This window comes from Lactuca saligna, chromosome 7 (genome assembly GCF_052625555.1).
Source record: "Lactuca saligna cultivar CGN05327 chromosome 7, ASM5262555v1, whole genome shotgun sequence".
Lineage (NCBI taxonomy): Eukaryota > Viridiplantae > Streptophyta > Magnoliopsida > Asterales > Asteraceae > Lactuca > Lactuca saligna.
The window spans coordinates 156,978,032-156,996,126 of record NC_136423.1 but is presented as its reverse complement, the minus strand read 5'-3'; the positions used below and the strand labels follow the sequence as shown (position 1 = coordinate 156,996,126).

Here is an 18,095-nt window from a genome sequence, read left to right as displayed (position 1 = left end):
TTTTCAATCCTTCTACCTGAGCCTTATTGATTATATATAATAGAGGTGAAATAATAAGCATCCTCAAACATAAATACCTCACATGAGCACTCACTGTCTTACGGATCAAGGCATCTGCCACAATATTGGCCTTTCCACGGTGGTATAAGATTTCACAATCATAATCCTTTACCACATCCAACCACCTCCGATGCCTCATATTAAAGTTCGACAAATCCATCAGATACATGACCCCATACATTTAATACCTCCATATCTTGACGACAAAAACAACGACCCCCAATTCCAAATCAAGAATAGGATAATTCACATCATCAGGCTTCAGCTGCCTCGAACGTAAGCAATAACATGTCCTCTCTGCATGAGGACAACTCCCAAACCCGAAATAGTCGCATCATAATAAACCATAAAATCATCCATTTCCTCGGGACGCATGAGAATCAAGGCCTCGCATAATCTTTGCCTCATAGTCTCAAAAGTCAACTATTGATTAGGCCCCCACCAAAAAATAACATTTTTCTTTGTCAATTGGGTCAATGGTATAACAATCTTGGAGAAATCCGGGAAAAATCTCCAATAATACCATGGATGACCTAGGAAGCTCTGAATCTCAGATGGGGTTCTTGGAACCTCCCATCGCATCATGGCATCTATCTTGGTCGGATCGACCAATGTACCCTTCTGGTTGACGATGTTCCCAAGAACTGCACCTCGCATAACCAAAACTCACATTTGGAGAATTTGGTATATAACCTATCTCTCTTTTTCTCTCTCTTTCTCTATCTCTCTCTCTCTCTCTCTCTCTCTCTCTCTCTTTCTCTCTCTCTCCTCAAAGTCTGCAATACCTCTTGTAAATGTTCCTCGTGTTGTTCCTTGGTGTTGGAGTAGACCAAAATATCATCAATAAACACTATCACCGACTGATCCAACATTGGTCTGCAAACTCGATTCATGAGATCCATGAATCTTGCTGGTGCAATATTGAGCCCAAATGGCATCTCCACGAACTTGTAATGACCATAACCAAACCTGAAGGTCATATTTTGTACATCATCATCCCTGACCCTCATCTGATTGCAACCCGATCGCAAATCAATCTTGGAAAACCAAGATGCACCCTAAAGCTGATAAATAAGTCATCAATCCTCGGTAGTGGGTAATAGTTCTTTACTTTGGCTTATTCAACTCCCGATAGTCAATGCACATCCTGTGTGAATCGTCCTTCTTCTTCACAAACAAGATCAGAGCTCCCCAAGGTGAACTACACGGTCGAATAAATCCATTTTCTATCAACTCTTGAAGTTGTGTAGACAACTCGTGCATCTTTGGTGGTGCCAAGCGATATAATGTCTTGGCTATTGGGGCCACAAGAGGAACTAAATCAATCTAAAACTCAACCTACCTCTCAGGAGGCACTCCTTGAAAACCCTCAGGAAATGCATCGAGGAAATACCGAACAATGGGCACCTAACTCAATGTTTTTGTGTCCCCAACCGGAGTATCCACTACATAGGTCAGAAACACAGAATAACCCTACTTGAAGATATCTCTTGACCTATGCAGCTGAACGAATAGTCAGCCCATGCGAAGTACCCTCGTTGGGAATAACCAGTTATGCCCCACTTGGGATTCGAACTCTCACTAATTGGTGCTCACGGTCAATCATAGCCCCATTGGGACCCAACCAATCCATCCTGATAATAACTTTCGACCCTCATAGAGGAATCGATACCAAGTAAGTAGAATATCACTCGTTGAACAGATTTAGTACACACCCACAATGAACCCTCGAAGCACTCACTGAGTTATCATTAACAATCTCCACCTCTAACGGGTAATGTAGAGTCTTGGGATCATCAATAAACTTCTTGCTAAGTGCAATAGATATAAAGGATCGGGTAGCACTCGAGTCAAACAAAACATGAGTAGTCATACCATTGACTAACAAATTCCCTATGCAACATCAAATATAACATTAGCAAAAATAAAGAAAGAAATAAAAGATACAAAAAAGTCATGTACCGGTAAGCACATCAGTAGTCAGTTGGAATGCTCTCCTCTTCAACACAAGTGTCTCTAGGTTGCCCTCACGACCATCAGTAATCCTCAAGGTGGCTAGTGCAGGTGATGCCACTGTCCCCTGTCAATATCGAATAATCAACATTTTTATGGCCAGTCTGATTACAATGAAAGCAAATCAATGCACCTTGGGGATGCTTGATGCAACGGCTCTGGCCCTGCTGGCCTCTGGTGTATTATAACGACCGCAGGTTCGGGCTAGTCAATTTAGAGACAATGAGCGTCAAAAATGAGTTTTTGATGGGAGATTATTTAGAAGGAATAATCTGAACCAAGTTCTATTATATGTCACAAGGGTTCCATACATATAAAGAATGTCGAAATCCGAGTTATAACGAAGAAGTTATGACCCTTCGAAGTTCTACGGAAAAACCGACATGACACCGTGTAATGTAAAAAGTGAATTTATGATAAATTACTTTTTAGCCTTAGAAATCTAAACGAAAGTCGTATTATACATTAAACCGAGAGCGTGCATAAAAAGAACGCCCAAATCTGATGTAACATACACGTTAAGTTATCATGTTATGTAATTTAAAAAAAATGAATAATATTATGAAATATTATATGAATTTGAGCGTTGAGTTGTAACAAATAGTTTTTAGTAGAAATGAAGTATTACTATGTTTAGAATCACTCGGAAAATATTGAAAGTCTTATGAGATTCCAATCAAAAGTCAAATATTGAAATTTAACGAAAATATAAAATTTGAAATAATTATAATTTTATTATTGAAAGTTGTAAATAATTTCGTTAGAAACATTTAGACGAAAGCCTCATCGAAATCTGAGTTATAACAAAGAATTTGTGACTAATTAAAGTTTTGCGACAGAACCGACATGACGTCGTATGACGTAAAAAGTAAGTTTCAATAAACCACTTTTTTAGTCCTTATGATCTAAATGAAAGTCGTAGTATTCGTTAAACTGAGAATTTTCATAAAAAAGACGTCCAAATTTGACTTTATATGAGGAAGTTATGATGTTTTCTAAATTTCGGAATAGTAGTAGAAAGCTAAAAAACTCAAAATAAATATTGAGTGATTTTTAGCTGACGCAACTTAAAGGACAATCGAAGGTCTCGTCAATAGTAGTACAACGCTAAAAAGAAAGACGAAAACGGACATCGGATGAAGAAGTTATGAATTTTTAATTGACTTTTCCTATCCCGGCCGGTTAAAAATATAATATTAAAAATGAATTCAAAATTAGCCAACGGAGTCTAAACAAAAGTTGTAGAGTATAATCTCACCTATGCGTGAATATGAAGAACGTCAAAATGGAGCTCGTACGCAAAAGATATAAAATTTTGAAGTTTTTAAATAAAAATAAATGAAAATTCGAAGCCTTATCTGAGGATGTACGCCCCGCGTAAAGGCTTATGCCTAACGTTCGCATGGCAGGACCACGGATTGACCACGTCTCCGGTCTTTGCATGATGGCCACGTAGCAGACACGCCCAACCCACGTACCCTCCCTTTTGAGAATTGGACACGTAGCCTCGTACGCCCTGCGTACAGTGAGACTACATCTCGCATAGTGAGCTGCTTCGGACCCTATAAAAGGGATGCGAGGCTATTCGTATTATGGTTGTCGTTTTTCAATCTCCTTCACTCTAAAAACCCTCTCTAGCCACTTTTAAACCCCTAAATCCCCAGTATCATTCCCGACACCCAAAGCAAGTCCCGACGCCCCAAAGTTCCCGAAAAAATTATATCTTCAAGTCTAAACTCTGCCCGAGTAAGGCCAATTTTCAACTAAAATCCCCGGTTTCGTCACAGAAAGTCATATTTAGAGCCGAAGTGCTGCCCAAATTATCATTTAATCCCCGAGTATTTCACGGTGAGTTCAATATCGGGACAGTTGTATGTTATATGTTATATATTCAATGTGCTTTCCTGTGTTATATCGGATTTATGCCTTGGGTCATGTAGAGCATGACTCGTATAATTTTATGGTATTGGCTTTGTGCCTTTGGCCATGTAGAGCATGACTCGTATAACTTTTGGTATTGGTATAGGGCTATGTAGGGCTGAAAGCCTGTATATTCTAGCAAAATGATAATCCGAAATTGTATTTTCTGTGCCATTTGGACCGAAGCTTTATTGATGTATATCAAGTATTGAAATTATCAGGTCACATTGATTGTAAATCATTGAATTAGATTGTTGGTTGATATGGAATGTTTTCCATATGATACACATATGCCTTTGTTCTTCTTTGCCCCTCTTTGCTTCTGTCATATTCATATGTATATGGCATAGGGTTATATTGTAAATGTTATTTAACTTACTAAGGGTCACCCGTTTATCCCTCTCAATGTCTAAATTATTGCAAGTGATAAGCATCCAGTATAGTCATCTACCGGAAGAAGATGTAGAATATATAATATTATAGCTTTCGTATTGTATAACTGGGAAAGTATGTAATATATAAAAATTTGTAAAAATCTTAATAGTCGGTTTGTATCCAGTCTATGTTAATAAACTATCATTGTAAAATATTGTCTTATGAATAAGGTGTCTAAGTCCATAACTATTGCTGGTAAATACTTGACCCGACCCGGTATGGTCCCTTTGGGTTGCATGGCATCATGCAATTGAATAAACTAAATGAGAGAAATAACACTTATGGTTATTAATATATTATAAGTTCTAATATATTAATAATATTATTTAATTAGTTTTGACCAAGAATTAATTTAGAATTAATTAAGTCATCAAAAGATAACTAATTAGATATATGGGTAGATTAAGTAAATATTCCATATCTTATATAGTGGGCTAAGATGCTCCATGGAGTTAACCCATGGATCAAGAAATGAAGAGTCATGTAACATTAGGGTTTACCTAATGCAACACACTATATAAGCAATGTAAATCTCCCCAAAATCGGCCGCACTAAGAAATAAGTGGGCTTGGCTAATTTTGCATGTGTTAGAGTATTCCCTCAAGTTTATTCTTTGCATTTGGTGTTGTGTGAAGAATTTGAGGCATCACACTTAAGGTGCTAGGCTCACAAGGTTTCAAGGAACACTTTCAACATCAAGGTATGTAGTTCTACTTTTATACAAAGAAAATTGTACCCCATGTATGCTAGATAGGTTCATAACCTTAGAAAACAACTTTGCATGATTATTAGACAAACATAGATCCAAGGTTATTAGGGTTGCATGTACACTTAGGAGGTGTTAGAATGCTCAAAACCCATTAGTAGTATCAGAGACTAGGCTTGTTTGTTGATATTTTGTGCAAACTTCTTGAAAAAATCGATTTTATGTTTTCTGCTCGTATGAACTCGCCGATTCCATAGGGGGAGTCGACGAGTCCATGAACAAATGCAAGCTACTCATCAAGTCTGTTCTTGCACTCGACGAGTAGAGGCTGCTGTGTTCAGAATTTCGATTTTAGTTGCTGGAAATGGACTAGAAACATTACCCTAAATTGTTTTGGTACTTGAAAACATGTTTTAGATGGTGTAATGTTTATTCTAATCCATTTACAATGACAATTATCAAAATTACAAGTTTTAAGTGTAATCTTTGATTCTTGAAAGTGTCCATATTCAGGTTCTTGTTCTTATGATGTTTAGATGATCATAGGAATTATTTGTAACCTATGTGGTAGATTAATTCATGATCATAATGTGTTTTAATGGAGTCCATAACTTGTCCTCAAGTTATGGAAAACCAAAAGTCACTTTGTTAAAAACCATTAAAATAACACATGAGTTATAAAAATGAAGAGTCTTCATTTTTAATACTCTATTAACTCATAAGTTAAAGAAATGAAAAGTTTTGAAAGTTTACAAAACTTGTCCTCAAGTTTTGGAACAAGTAAAGTCTTGATTAAAACTTTAGTTCCAACCCTTTAGTAACTAAATGTTTGTTAAATTCCCAATCTTAGTTACTTTAGGAAAAATGTGAATAAGGTTCTAATCCATAAAATTACACTTTACACTTTGTCTAAGTTGTTAGTGGAGCGTGTATGGTTAACCGGCACACTAACTTGAACTTAACAAGGTAGGTAAAGGGTGACTGAATGTTTATCATAGTATCGATGGAGCGTGTGTGGTTAACCGGCACATCGATTGAGGGGTAACACATTAAGGGTACCAAGTAATTTGCATGGTTACTTCACACCTAGTTTTGTGATCCTCGGCATCCCAATCACAAAACTTGGAGGGAACACTCGAGATTGAAACATGCCTTTGAAAAGTTCATTGAATCTCAAAAGAATCGAGGAGTTTCTAAGAACCAAATTAAATATTTTTAATATTTCGGCTTTGGTGGAAATTGGTGAATCGTCATTCACTTACCTTTCAAATATGTTGTTACTTAGATTACGGCATACCTCTTCTAAGTATAATATATTGTGATTGGGTCCTAGCCTTAATTCTACATTTGGGTGTTTTATTAAGGACTATCTCTATTTCTAAACTAAACTTTTCTTCTTTTCAGATGTCTGCAAACACTGTTGCTTCTAGCTCTAATCCTAATGGCTCCTTTTCTCTAATGAACTTGTGTGGGAAAGTCACTTTTGATGGATCCAACTTTAATGAATGGATCAGAAATATCCGAATGATTACCCACTACGAGGACAAAGAATATGTCCTCGATAAGGAGCTTAAGGAGATGACGAGACAGTTGCTACTCCTCAAGAGATCGCTGACATTAGGGCACATGAAAGAGATGCCACCAAGGTGGCATATATCATGATGGCCACTATGACAACCGACCTCCAAAAGTCCTACGAGGATTTCTACCCTTTTGAAATGCACCAAGATTTGACGGAAAGATACCATCAAAGTGCAAGACAAGAGAGGTATGAAATCATCTCCTCCATGATAACAACCCGAATGAAGGATGGTGAACCCATCATGGGCCACATGTAGAAAATGCAAAGATTTGTTGATCGCTTGTTGAAGCTTAATGTGAACTTCCCCGATGAGCTAGCAATAGATATCATTTTGCACTCCTTACCTTCATGTTATGATCAATTCCGCATGACATACCACATGAACAAGGAAGAGGTCACTCTCAGCAAACTTCAAGGACTCTCAAAGACTGTGGAAAGGGGTCTTAAGGGTAAGGCAGTTGTTACTACTCCTACTCTTATCAACTTCAACCCTGTCTTGGCAATCGGGAAAAGACGGGGGAAGAAGAGAAACATTTCTTCGAAGGGTACCAAGGCTAGGACCCTTGATGGCTCTTCTTCAAGTGGAACCAAGAAAGGTTTCGTCACTCCTTCTTCTGACCCAAAAGAGGCTGAATGCTTCTATTGCCATGAAAAGGCATATTGGAAGCGGAAATGCCCAAAGTACCAGCAAGATGTGAAGGATGGGAAAGTCAAACCCAACCATGCAGGTATTTAAACTATCTTATCTAATAACTCACCCCATTCTAACTCTTGGGTCCTTGATATCGGTTGTGGTATTCATGTCTGTTTTGATCTGCAGGGACTAAGAAGAAGTGAGAATGTGGAGCAAGGAAGAATAAATTTGATCATGGGAAACAGGAAAGCTTTACCTGTCACCAAGATTGGATTTTATACTTTATCGCTAAGTAGTGGGTTTAGTTTAGATTTGAATAAATGTTGTTATTCGCTAGAAATGGCAAGAAATATTATTTCCTTTCATGCATTGTATAAACAAGGTTTTACCTTTTAATTTGATAATGAAATTGGTTCGATTAATGCTTTTTTAATAGTATTCTTTATTTTAAAGCATTACCTTGTGATGGTGTGTATGAAACTGTATCTGTGGTTGATAACTTAGGAAATAATGTTTTGTGTATTGATTCTCTTAATAATAATAACTTGGATAAAGAATCATTATGGGATTGTCGTCTTGGACATATAAGCAAGAAACGCATAGGCCAACTCCAAAAGGATGGAGTCTTGGAGTCATTTGACCTAAAGTCAGATGATAGTTGCGAATCATGCTTACTTGGTAAAATGAAAAAGTCTCCCTTCACAGGTTCTTGTGAGAGGGGTGAAGGTTTGTTGGATTTTTTACACACGGATGTGTGTGGACCATTCAAACATGCCACAAGGGATGCTAATCATTATTATTTGAATTTTACTTATGATTCCAGTAGATATGGATATGTCTACTTAATCAAGCATAAGTTAGAGACTTTCGAGAGGTTTAAGGAATTTAAACAGGAAGTTGAGAATCAATTGGGTAGGAACATTAAGATGCTTCGATCCGATCGAGGTGGTGAGTATCTTAGTTCAGAGTTCCTCGAGTATCTTAAGGAATGTGGGATTGTCTCACAATTAAAACCTCCCAGGACACCGCAGTTGAATGGTGTGGCTGAGAGGCATAATCGAACCTTGTTGGATATGGTTCGTTCCATGATGAGTCGAGCTTCGCTACCAATCACATTCTAGGGGTATGCCTTAGAGACTGTTGCCTATATTCTTAATCTAGTCCCTAAAAAGAAAGTTGCCAAAACTCCTCATGAGATGTGGACTGGTAAAGTACCCAAACTAGACCACATCAAGATTTGGGGTTGCGTGGCTTTTGTGAGGCGCGAATCTCATGATAAGCTAGAACCTCGAAGCCGGAGGTGTATTTTCATCGGCTACCTACAAAGATCCTTTGGTTACCTCTTCTACAGACCTAGTCATAATGTGGTCTTTGTAGCAAGAAGAGGAGTCTTTCCACAGAGAGAGAGAGAGAGAGAGAGAGAGAGAGAGAGAGAGAGTTTATAAGCCAAGGAGACCGTGGGAGGCAAATTGACCTTTAAGAACTTCAAGAGTCAAGTGGTGAAGGAACTTCAAACCCTAGCCCTCAACTAGAGGAGGATACTCCTGTTGAGCAAATTGACGAGTCTGTACCTCTGATGCGTTCCACGAGAGTTAGGAATTCACCTGAGCATTACTATGGTTTCCATATTACTGCGGAAGGTGAGACACTTATTAGTGATGAGACACTAGTAGGTCTGGATGAACATAACAGCTACGTAGAAGCCATGGCAGGCCTTGAGTCTGCTAAATGGAAAGAGGCTATAGATAGAGAGATACAATCCATGTATGACAATCAAGTTTGGAACTTGGTTGAGAATGTACCAGGTCGTAAGACTGTAGGGTGCAAATGGATCTTCAAGAACAAGACCGACATGGATGGTAATGTACACACACTTATAAGGCTCGACTGGTTGCAAAGGGCTTCTCTCAAACTACTACAATGGATTATGATGAGACTTTTTCTCAAGTAGCCAAGATTAAGTGTATTAGGGATATGTTAGCCATAGCTGCATTTCATGACTATGAAATATGGCAAATGGATGTCAAAACCGCTTTCCTTAATGGAAAGTTGACTAAAGATGTTTACATGAGTCAGCCAGAAGGTTTTTTCAGTAACGAGTACCCTAATAGAGTGTGTAAGCTTGAGAAATCCATTTATGGATTAAAGTTAGCACCTCACAGATGGAATCTTTGCTTTGATGAGAAAGTCAAGGAATTTGGCTTTTCTAGGAGTGAAGATGAATCTTGTGTGTATGTCAAGGCTAGTGGGACTATAGTTAGCTTTTTGGTATTGTATATGGATGACATAGTACTCATAGGAAATGACATACCAACTCTGCAGGAAGTTAAATCCTGGCTTGGGAAGTGTTTCTTAATGAAGGACCTAGGAGAAGTTGCCTATATTCTAGGGATAAGGATTTTGAGAAACCGGAGTAAAAGACTAATTGGAATTAGTCAAAGTACCTACTTGGACAAGGTGGTGAAGAGATTCAGCATGCAAAACTCCAAGAAAGGAGAGTTACCTATCCAGAGTAATGCCAGATTGAGTAAAGCTCAAAGCCCAAGTACTGAAGCTGAGATAGCATAAATGAGTCAAGTACCTTATGCTTCGACTGTAGGATCGATCATGTATGCTATGATGTTTACTCGACCTGATGTAGCCTTTGCCTTGAGGATGGTTAGAAGGTATCAGGGGAACCCTGGCAAGGCACACTGGACTACGGTAAAGAATATCCTCAAGTACCTATGGAGGACTAAGGACTGGGTCCTTAACCTCGGTGGGAGTGATGACTTGAGAGTTGTAGGGTATTGTGATGTTGGTTTTCAGACTGATAGGGATAATTTCCACTCTCATTCGGGCTGGGTCTTCACCCTAAATGGAGGAGCAATCACTTGGAAGAGTTCCAAGCAGAAGACAGTGGCTGATTCCACTTGTGAATCAGAGTATATAACATCAAGCGAGGCAGCAAAGGAGGCTATATGGCTGAAGAACTTCATAGGAGACCTTGGAGTAGTATCAGCTATAAAGGAGCCCATGGAAATTTTCTGTGATAGTGAAAGTTCTGTTGCCTTATCCAAGGAACCAAGGGATCACGGGAGATCTAGACACATCAACAAAAAATATCATTTTATCAGACATCGCATAGAAGAAGGACTCCTCGTGGCAAAGAGGGTATCATCGGATGAGAACCCAACAGATCCCCTCATGAAGGGACTAAGTAGGGTTAAGCGTCTCCAGCATGCTCGGAGCATGGGGCTGAAGGATTATATAAGTTTTAGTAGTTAGATAAATTATGAAATTTGTAAAGTGTAATTGACATTTGATGATGAATAAACATTGTGTTTATTTATGAGTAAAGTGTTACTATCTTTTGTCAATCATTTACTATAATTTCTTTTGCATGTTTTGACTTCCACAATAGTATGTTGTGGTTTCACATATTATTCAAACTTTCCACAGTCAGTCATATGTTGGAAGTAGATATGAAGTAAGCCTGTCATGAAGTTTGTTGTAGGTGTCAGGATATAAGACAACACTTCATGAGTGCTCATAAGTTCTTAGTATTAGAATCAACCCACGCTCACTGGAATCACTTCATGGAATTTTATCTCGAGTGATCGTGAGACGGTAATATCATATAAGTCTTCAAACCTAGAGATATGATTTTGTTGCCTATGAATTGATTATGCATTGATTGTACGAAAACGCATTGGTAATACGATGTTATAAAACGTGCTTTTGTGTATAATTCAACTAGTAGTAGAACAAACATATGAGTCGAAGTTTATCTGTTCCTTCTTGGATTAGAAGTTGATATCTGGGACCCTCGATGATTTTTTTTACCTATGTACCGGGTCTGGTCAGAACTAAGTTGATGTTTTCAATTAAGTTCTTTGTCAAACAAATCGGGAATCACGAAACAAACTACTGGACAATAAGTAAGACATTGTTGCATGTAATTGTCCGGCTGATATCTTGAACAGAGGATTATATGATCACTTATCTTAAATGGCGTATTAATATCTTCTCAGTTCCGAGAGGCCTTGAAAGAGCAACGATTGCCGATCGGTCCTAAAGTATTGCAGTGATAGTTATTAGACTTATCCAAGTGGGAGACTGTTGGATAAGGTGTCTAAGTCCATAACTATTGCTGGTAAATACTTGACCCGACCCTGCATGGTCCATTTGGGTTGCATGGCATCATGCAATTGAATAAACTAAATGAGAGAAATAACACTTATGGTTATTAATATATTATAAGTTCTAATCTATTAATAATATTATTTAATTAGTTTTGATCAAGAATTAATTTAGAATTAATTAAGTGATCAAAAGATAACTAATTAGATATATGGGTAAATTAAGTAAATCTTCCATATCTTATATAGTGGGCTAAGAGGCTTCATGGATTGTCAAGTTGGGTTCCACCAATAGGATGCTCCATGGAGTTAACCCATGGATCAAGAAATGAAGAGTCATGGAACATTAGGGTTTACCTAATGCAACACACTATATAAGCAATGTAACTCTCTCCAAAATCGGTCGCACTAAGAAATAAGAGGGCTTGGCCGATTTTGCATGTGTTAGAGTATTCTCTCAAGTTTATTCTTTTCATTTGGTGTTGTGTGAAGCATTTGAGGCATCACACTTGAGGTGCTAGGCTCACAAGGTTTCAAGGAACACTTTCAACATCAAGGTATGTAGTTCTATCTTTTATACAAAGAAAAGTGTACCCCATGTATGCTAGATAGGTTCATAACCTTGGAAAACAACTTTGCATGATTATTAGACAAACATAGATCCAAGGTTATTATGGTTGCATGTACACTTAGGAAGTGTTAGAATGCTCAAAAACCATCATATGCGTGTAGCAATTTTTGGTGTAACAATGTCTTAAGTATGAATGTTTTGGGTCTTTCAATCATGGTATCAAAGCGGTAGTTTAAGTGAACTAAATACCATGGATTCGTATTTAGACTTAAGCCGTCAGAAGTTCAATATATGAACGAATTCATTATAAGTATATGGATACAAAACATAAGACATATTTAAGTAAAAGTATTAGGTAATAATAAATCCTAATATTCTAAAATACTATGTTGCTACAAATTTTCAGAAGAATGGCTAAACATGAAGGTATCCATACACCAAAAGTGGGTGGAGATCCTCGTCCTGAGGAAGTAAATACTCCAGTACCTCCTTGTGAGGAGTGACTCTTGGGTAAACTCATTGGTATTTTTTTAACAAACTCTCGAAGAACACAAGAAGAATAATGATAGAGGCAAAGAGAAAGCTACTGGAGAATCTTCGAAAGGAGAGACGAGACGTCCCTCATTCAAAACTTTCAAGAGTAGTGGTGCTACAGAGTTTTCTAGTGTGTTTAATCCCGTATTTGTTCTAACATGGATTCAGAACACAGAGAAAATATTTCGTATCCCTCATGTGGATAATCAAAACAAGGCTAATTATGCTTTTGCAATACTCATCGGAGAAGCCTTGGTTTGGTGGGAGGCAACATGTGAAACTCCTAACGGGTATGACAAAGAGAATTTATCCTAGGAAATGTTCAAAAATCATTTGCTAGGGAAGTATTGTCCTCTAGACATGAGGAGGAGATTGGAAAAAGAATTCCTCAAGCTTAAATAGGGAGGAATAACTGTGAATGAGTATGAAACTCAGCTCAATCAAAAATCATGGTTTGCTGCAAAGTATATTCCAACTGAAGACGATAAAATTCAGTTATTTATGGAGGGAGTACGATATGAAATCCATGATTTTGTAAGCAGTCGGGATGTTCTATCATTTGATAAAGCTGTTGAGTATGCACGAAGATGCGAGCATGACTTGGTGATATGTGGTGCCACTCTTTGTATTCCAAAGTATCCACATACTGATCGATTTGTTCGTGTCTCCTCTATTCCACCAGCTCAATCCTTTCGATCTAAACCTAGTAAATAAGTGCAATCCTAAAATAGCCCTCATGGCCGCGGTAGGTCACAATCGTTTTCTCTTTAGTCACCATCGTGTCAAAAATGTGGAAAGAATCACCAGGGCCAATGTAGAACAGAAAAAGAATCGGTAATCTATTATGGATGTGGAGAAATGGGATACATAAAACCCGTTTGCCCGATAAAGAGTGTTACATGATTTTCTTGTGGTGTTACTGGACATAAGAAGCGCTTCTATCCTACTCTTACTAGCCAAGTGATGGGAAGTCAAGGTTATGTTCAACAACTAGCGAGAATTCAAGCTCTTGTTCAACAACCAAAGAGTTCTCCAACTAAAAAGGAGGAGGTGCCAAAAGCTAAGGGTCGTGCATTTCACATTACCACAGAGGAGGCACGCGAGGACCCAAATGTTGTGACATGTACATTTCTTGTCAACTCGACACCTGCTCACATCTTACTTGATTATGGTGCCTCAAATTCTTTTGTGTCTCATGAATTTGCTCATTCCTTTCAAATTTCCTTGCTATGCATCAACACAACCATTTCACATAGATACTGCGGGAAGTAAATCATTACTTGCTGATAAAATATAAAGGAATTCTATTATAGAAATCAAAGGCTATAATATTCTTGCTAATCTGATTCCTATCTCTTTGCCCAACTTTGATATTATTCTCGGCATGGATTGGTTGTCAAAGAACCATGCAGAACTCTTATGTTATGAAAATATAGTACATATTCCCATTAAAGGGGAGAATCCTATCTATGTCTACGGTGAACAAAGAATCTTAAAATTAATCTCTTTCCTCAAAGCTCGTAAATTCATATCAAAAGGATGTTCTATTTATCCGGCCTATTCCGTTGATATCTTAAAAGAGGAATAGAAAATAGCAGATGATGTTCTCGTTGTTAAAGAATATCTTGATGTTTTGCCCGATGATTTTCCTGGACTTCCTCTAGACATGCAACTAGATTTCCGAATTGATCTTGTGCCTGGTGCTGCTCCGATTACAAAGACTCCTTATTGTCTTACGCCAGCTGAGATGAAGGAAATGATGATCCAACTGCAGGAATTACTTGAAAAAGGCTTTATTCGACCAATTACCTCTCCTTGGGGTGCTCCAGTGTTGTTTGTCAAGAAGAAAGACGGTTCGATGCAAATGTGTATTGATTACCGTGAGCTAAATAAAGTAATTATCAAGAACAAGTACCCACTACCTCACATTGACAATTTGTATGATCAACTTCAGGGTATTAGCTATTTCTTGAAGATTGATTTGAGATTTGGATATCATCAGTTGAAAGTACATGAGCAGGATGTACCGAAGAATGCTTTTCGTACTCGATATGGGCATTATGAATTTCTTGTCAAAATCGTTCGGTTTGACAAATGCTCCTGCTATATTCATGGATATGATGAATCGCGTATGTCGTCCGATGCTGGATAAATATGTCATCGTATTCATTGATGATATTCTAATCTATTCTAAGTTTGAAACTAATCATGACATTCATATTCGCGAAGTATTAGAACTTCTTCGAAAGGAGAAACTATATGCTAAATTATCAAAATGTGAATTTTGGCTTCGCCAAGTTCAATTTCTTGGCCATGTGATTTTTGGTGACGGTATATTCGTAGATACCACCAAAATCGAAGCCATTTAGAATTGGGAAGCGCCCCGTAATGCTTCTGAAATTTGCAGTTTCTTGGGTCTCGCTGGATATTACCGGAGATTCATTATAGATTTTTTGCATATAGTCGTACCTCTCACGAGTCTTACACGAAAGCAAGTAAAGTTCGAATGGGTGAAGCTCAAGAAAAAGCTTTCTCAACTCTAAAATATCTTTCGACCCATGCTCCGATCTTATGCATTCCAGAAGGTGATAATGATTTTTCTATGTATGGCAACGCTTCAAGATTGGAACTCGGCTATGTGTTGATGTAACATGGTAAAGTGATAGCCTATGCCTCGAGACAATTGAAAGATTAGGAAAGGAAGTATCCCACCCATGACCTCAAACTCGCTGCAGTGGTATTTTCCCTAAAACTTTGGAGACATTATCTTTCTGGTACAAAATGCTAATTGTTTACCGACCATAAAAGTCTCAAGTACATATTCAGTCAGCAAACTTTGAATATGAGACAACAACGAGTCATGGAGCTGATTAAAGACTATGACTGTGAAATATTGTATCATCCTAGAAAGGCCAATGTAGTTGCTGATGCACTTAGAAGAAAAGTTTATCATAATAGTGTGTGTTATGTTATTACCCACACTACCGTAAAATTCACTATTTTTGATAAACAAAAGAAATGGCAAGTAGAAGCCTTAAATCCAGAAAAATGTGAAGAAGGAAGGGATGGTACATTATACTAATGTTTTACTTGATGATCCACAAGGATTGAAGGTATTCAAGAATCGGCTATGGATTCCAAAGATTGGTGGATTAAGACAGAAGATTTTTGATGAAGCCCATAAGTCTAAGCTGTCAATACATCCTGGTACAAGTAAAATGTACTATGACATAAGAGTTGATTATTAGTGGCCTGGATTAAAGAGAGACATTGGAAGATATGTGCAAGAATGCTTAGTATGCTTATAAGTCAAAACAGAGCACTAAAAGCCTTATGGAACTACACAAAATCTTAGTGTTCCTGTGTGGAAATGGTAAGAGCTATCCATGGATTTTATTACCAAATTGCCAAAGACTGCTAGATAGCATGATAACATTTGGGTAATTGTCGACCGCCTAACTAAAGGCGCCCATTTTCTTGCCATGCGTGAAACAGCTCCAATGGAGAAATACGCACAAGCGTACTTTGATGAAATTATTGCAAGACATGGTGTGCCACTAAAGATTATTTCTGATTGTGATACTCGCTTCACCTCTCATTTTGGGGCGAGTATGCAACGTGAATTGGGATCTCGAGTTGCGCTCAGTACAACTTATCATCCCTAGACAGACGGTCATATGGAGAGAACAATCCAAATAGTAGAAGATATGCTTCATGCATGTGTCTTGGAATTTGGTGGTAATTGGGACAAATACTTACCTCTTGTCGAATTTTCATATCATAACAGTTACCACGCTTCCACAACAAATAAAATGACATTTAGTGGCATAGAAAAAGTACCACTAAAAACCAAAATAGTGTCACTACAGACCAGGGTGGCAATCAGCGGCACAAAAAAAGTGCCACTACAAACACTGCCACTAAAGGCTTTTAGTGGCACTTTTTGGTTGTATCGTTGCAGCCCTTTGGGTTTTAGTGGCACTCTTTTTATGCCACTGAAACATTTTTGGGTTTTAATGACATTTTTATACCACTATATATTTGCTAATATAAATGTTATTTCCTTATTTTAACAACACATACTTTTTTACCAAAAAAATTAATATTCGAAAAATAGGTCCTACTTTTTTTTACTTAATTTCATAGGAATATAAAACAATTATAATGTAATTTAGTTAATAAATGGACAACATATCATTACTTGAAATAAAAAGATAACTTGTCTAAAAACAATATCCTCACTATTTAAAATACAAATATCTTCAAAACAATTAAAAGTCAATTTGGTGTACAAGGTAGTCTTTGGAGGCAGATGAAGTTGTTGCCTCAACTCGATTGTTAACAAGTGATGCAGTTGAAATTTGCATCTATTACTGATTGCTTCTTTCTTGTTGATCTCTTATTTTGTAACATTATGATATTCATCAAGATCATTTGCATCAAAGTCTAACGTCCTTGATATTTCCTGCAGTTAGCCATAAATTTTATCAATGATCTCTAATTTCTCACAGACAATAATAATAACAATTATAATATTGAATAATGAAATGACATATCATATATGCATATATGAATAATCATTATATTTAGAAAATAGTTTATTCCACAATATATGATAAAAATAAAACTAGTGTTGCCCAGTATTGTATTAATTAAGGATCCTTGCTTCTCAATAAGACTCATGGCTTGCATTAAGGATCAGTAGACGAATTGAAAGAATGGAATGAAGCTACACCTTCACTTTTTTTTCTAGAAATCCATTAACAAACTTAAATACATTTATCACAACATCAATTACCTAAAAAAGTATGTCACATTAAATTTGTTAAAAGTATGCTATGTGAATTGGTAAAATAGTAACACCCCGCTCCCGAGTTCAACTTAAAAAGAGAAAAGAAAGGAAATGGGAGGAAATGAGAGGAAAACAAGAGAGAATGGTGCTCCCGAGTTTCATTAAAGGAAGGAAGTGGAAGGAAATGGAAGGAAAACTTTCCCTCTTACCTTTCCTCCCGATTTGGGAGGATTTGAAAAGAAAGAACAAAATGTTTAACTTTCCTTCCATATTTCTCCAACTCGGGAGCACAAATGACAATTTCTTTTTCCTTTCTTTTCTCTTCTTTTCTCTCCTTACTTTCTTTTTCTCTTCTCTTCTTTTCTTTGCTATAACTCGGGAACGGGGTGTAAAAGTCTTACTTTTTAAGATTAGAATTAGAAAGGAAAGGGTAAAAACAAACAATGGTTTCCTCTATTTTTCACCCATTATAAAACTAATTAAGTAATAGATTCAACTTGTAACTAAGAAAAGTATTTAAGAATTACCCCATTAAACTAATAAACATCATAAGAATAATTAAATGCTTTAATATACCATTTTTTGAATGTTTTTCAAGTTGTAATCAAAATCCTAGTGGTGAGAATACCAACCTATCCTTTATAAGAGCTTATAAGATCCCACTGTTGTTTCTTCCGTCACCATCTCTTGATAAAATCGAGACTTGAATCTAGAGATATTGTAAGAT

General features: G+C 37.2%; 1 pseudogene; it reads right to left on the bottom strand.

Annotated features, from left to right (window-relative positions):
* LOC145007381 (phosphatidylinositol/phosphatidylcholine transfer protein SFH8-like) overlaps nt 1-18,095 on the bottom strand; it is a 143,199-nt pseudogene that overhangs the window by 34,397 nt on the left and 90,707 nt on the right.